This window comes from Psammomys obesus, unplaced genomic scaffold (genome assembly GCF_907164565.1).
Source record: "Psammomys obesus unplaced genomic scaffold, mPsaObe1.curated_primary_1811, whole genome shotgun sequence".
Classification (NCBI taxonomy): Eukaryota; Metazoa; Chordata; class Mammalia; order Rodentia; family Muridae; genus Psammomys; species Psammomys obesus.
Genome location: NW_026596034.1, coordinates 22,390,341 through 22,394,016, shown reverse-complemented (window position 1 = coordinate 22,394,016; position 3,676 = coordinate 22,390,341). Strand labels below are relative to the sequence as shown.

The following is a 3,676-nucleotide window of genomic DNA, read 5'->3' as shown; positions in this document are numbered from 1 at the left end:
CTTCTTCTTCTTCTTCTTCTTCTTCTTCTTCTTCTTCTTCTTCTTCTAATTTAAGATTTACCATTAATAGCCCGGCAGGGTTGTGCACGCTTTTGATCCCAGCACTCAGGAAGCAGAGGCAGGAGGATCTCTGTGATTTCCAGGCCAGCCTGGTCTACAAAGTGAGAAGAGCCAGAGCTACACAGAAACTTTGCCTCAAAAAAACAAACAAAAAAGTTACCCCAAGATATTTTATATTATTGTGGCTATTGTGATGAGTGTTGTTTCCCTGATTTATTTTTTTAGCCCATTTGTTGTTTGTATACAGGAGCACTACTGATTTATTTTTAAGTTACTCTTGTATTCTTGTATTTCCACTTTGCTAAGGGTGTTTATCAGCTTTAGGAGTTTCCTGGCAGAATTTTTTTGGGTCATTTATGCATATCATTACATCATCTGCAAATGGCAATACTTTGACTTCTTCATTTCCAATTTGTATCCCCTTGATGTCCTTTAGTTGTCTAATTACTTTAACTAGAACTTCAAGTACTACGTTGAATAGATACAGAGAGAATGGGCAGCCTTGTCTTGTTCCAGATTTCAGTGGAATTGCTTTGCATTTCTCTCCATTTAATTTGATGTTGGCTATCAGGTTGCTGTACATTGCCTTTATTATGTTTAGGTATGTTCATTGTATTCCTGATCTCTCCAAGATTTTTATCATGGGAGGGGTGTTGCATTTTGTCAAAGGCTTTTTTTTAGCATCTAATAAGATCCTGTGGTTTTCTTTCTTTCAGTTTGATTATATGGTGGATACCTGTTTCTCTGGGATGAAGCCTACTTGATCATGGTGGCTGATCTTTTTGATGTGTTCTTGGATTTGACTTGCAAGCATTTTATTGACTTTTTGCATCAATGTTCACAAGGAAAAATGACCTACAATTCTCTTTCTTGAATCGGTGTGTGGATTGGGTAACTGTGACCTCATAAAATTATTTTGGCAACCTTCTTTCTATTTCTATTTTGTGGAATAATTTGAGGAGTCTTGGCACTAACTCTTATATGAAAGTCTGGTAAAATTCTGTGCTAGAACCATCTGGCCCTGGGCTGAATTGATTGTTTTTTTCTTTTGTTGGGAGACTTTTAATGGCTGCTTCTATTTCCTAACGGTTGTAAGTCTATTTAAAATTGTCTGATCTTGATTTAACTTTTGACAAGTAATATCAAGAAAATTGGCCATTTCTTTTAGATTTTCCAATTTTGTGGATTACAGGTTTTTGAAGTATGATCTAATGATTCTTTGGATTTTCTCAGTGTCTGTTATGTCCCCCCTTTAGTCTCTTATTTTGTTAATTTGGATATTCTGTCTGTGTCTTTTAGTTGGTTTGGATAGGGGTTTGTCTATCTTGTTGGTTTTCTTAAAGAACTCTTTGTTTTATTGTTTCTTTGTACTATTCTCTTTGTTTCTATTTTATTGATTTCATCCCTATGTTTGATTATTTCCTGCATCTACTCCTGAGTGTGTTTGCTTCTTTTTGTGCTAGAGCTTTCAGGTGTGCTATTACGTTGCTAGTTTGAGAAGTTTCCAAATTCTTTATGAAAACTCTTGGTGCTATGAACTTTCCTCTTAGCACTGCTTTCATTGTATCTCAAAAGTTTGGGTATGTTGTGCATTCATTTTCATTAAATTCTAGAATGTCTTTAATTTCTTTATTTCTGCCTTGACCCAGTGGTCATTCAGTACAGAGTTCTTCAGTTTCCATGAATTTGTAGGCTTTCTGTTGTTTCTGTTGCTGAAATCCAGCTTTAATCTGTGGTAGTCTGATAGGATACAGGGGAGTTATTTCAATTTCCTTGTTATCTGTTGAGACTCTCTTTGTGACCAATTATGTGGTCAGTTTTGGAGACAGTTCTATGAGGTGCTGAGAAAAAAGGTATATTATTTTGTGCTCTGGTGAAATGTTCTGCAGATATCTGTTCGGTCCATTTGGTTCATAAGGTCTATTTACTCCAATACTTCTGTTTTAGTTTTTGTCTAGATAACCTGTTCATTGGTGTAAGAGTGGGGTATTGAAGTCTCCCACTATTAATATGTGAAGTTAAGAATTTAAATGTCAGCCAAAAATAAAAATGAAAGATAGGGTGTGGACACACACCTTTAACCCAGCACTCGGGAGGGAGAGGCAGGTGAATCTCTATAAGCTTAAGGCCAGCCTGTAGTAGGATGGGAATACGTTGTAGGGGTGGGGGTGGGAGATGGTGGCAATTTTTCCTCCTGTCTCTTAGCTCCCAGAATAATGACTTAGATTTATTAAATATTATACAAATACCTAGGCCATATAGCTAGGTTCTTTTCTGACTAGCTCATAACTTAAATTAACCTACTATACTAATCTAAATTCTGTCACATCGCCCGTTACCTAAGCTCAGGCACCATGCATCTCTCTTTCTCACATCTTGGCAGCTCAATCCCAGAATCCCTTCTGCCTGCCAGAAGTTCCACCTGTTTCCTGCCTCAGCCATAGGCCATAGGTTTTTTAATTGACAGGTGTTATATTCATACACTACAAGAATACGCCCAACCTTCACGTAATGAAGGCCATGCAGTCTCTCGAGTCATGAGGCTATGTGAAGGAGCAGTTTGCCGGGAGATATTTCTACTAGTACCTTACAAACTAGGGCATCGAGTATCTCCGAGATTACCTACACCTACCCTCGGAGATTGTGCCCAACACCCTGCACCGCAGCCGTCCTGAGACTGGCAGGCCTTGGCCCAAAGTTCCAGAGGGTAAGAGACCTGCAAGATTCACAAGAAGGGGGGGCAGACAGAGACACCTACAGAAGGAGTGCTGTGCCCCCTGGTACTGACAAGTAAGCAGAGGCTGAGGCTGGCTCAGCAATGGAATTCCAGTTTAGAGGCAGCTGTGGTTGTGGCCATGGTTAGCCACCTCAGTGGAGATGGAGAATGTTTTGTATTGAATAAACCTTCAAGAAAAAAAGAAAAAAAAAAAAAAAAAAAGAATGCTTGTTGCACATATGTGAAGACCTGAACTTGGATCACAGGTAATGAGCTGGGTATGTCCAAGAACGAAGAATGTGTGGACCTTGCTGATTTCTAGCCTGGGAGGGGGGAGCAAGTCCCAAGTTCAAGAAAATACTCTGCCTCAAAGATGTGAAGAAAAGAATGACAAGAAAGAGCACTGGACACTCCTCTAGCCTCTGAGCCTCCACATGCACACAGGCACACACAGACACGGAGAGAGTTAGTTCAAGGCCAGTTGCATCTATCGTCTTTACTACATTTGGGCAATGTCTCAAAAACAAAAACAAACAAACAAGCCGGCATTCAAAGATCAAGCTAAAACAGGGCTACAGCTGAGTGTAGTTGAAACAGTTTGTATGAACAGGTCCTAAGAGTTGCTGCCTACCAGGGTGGGAAGAGTGCTTAACAAGTTTTTCTTACACCGGTTTCCAAACATACTCATTAAAGCTCAGAAACAGCAGACCTCTAGAAATCCTTCTCATGTGTGGGAGGAGAAAATGAGGGGGTCTCAAGGGCAGCTAGCTTGAGGCTCTGCCCTTCTCTGTGGAGATGGCCACACACACTGGCCTCCCACTGGCTCCCCTAAGCCTAGAGCTTTTACAGAGCCCCCCCCCCTCCAGGGGACCCATAGCAGCGAAGGGGAGAGGCTGTGTC

At 40.5% G+C, this 3,676-nt stretch overlaps 1 protein-coding gene across 1 annotated transcript in view; it reads left to right on the top strand.

Moving 5' to 3' along the window:
• The window catches only part of Dpep2nb (DPEP2 neighbor), a 5,176-nt gene that overhangs the window by 914 nt on the left and 586 nt on the right, over positions 1–3,676 (top strand). The gene's annotated exons all lie outside the window — the stretch shown is intronic.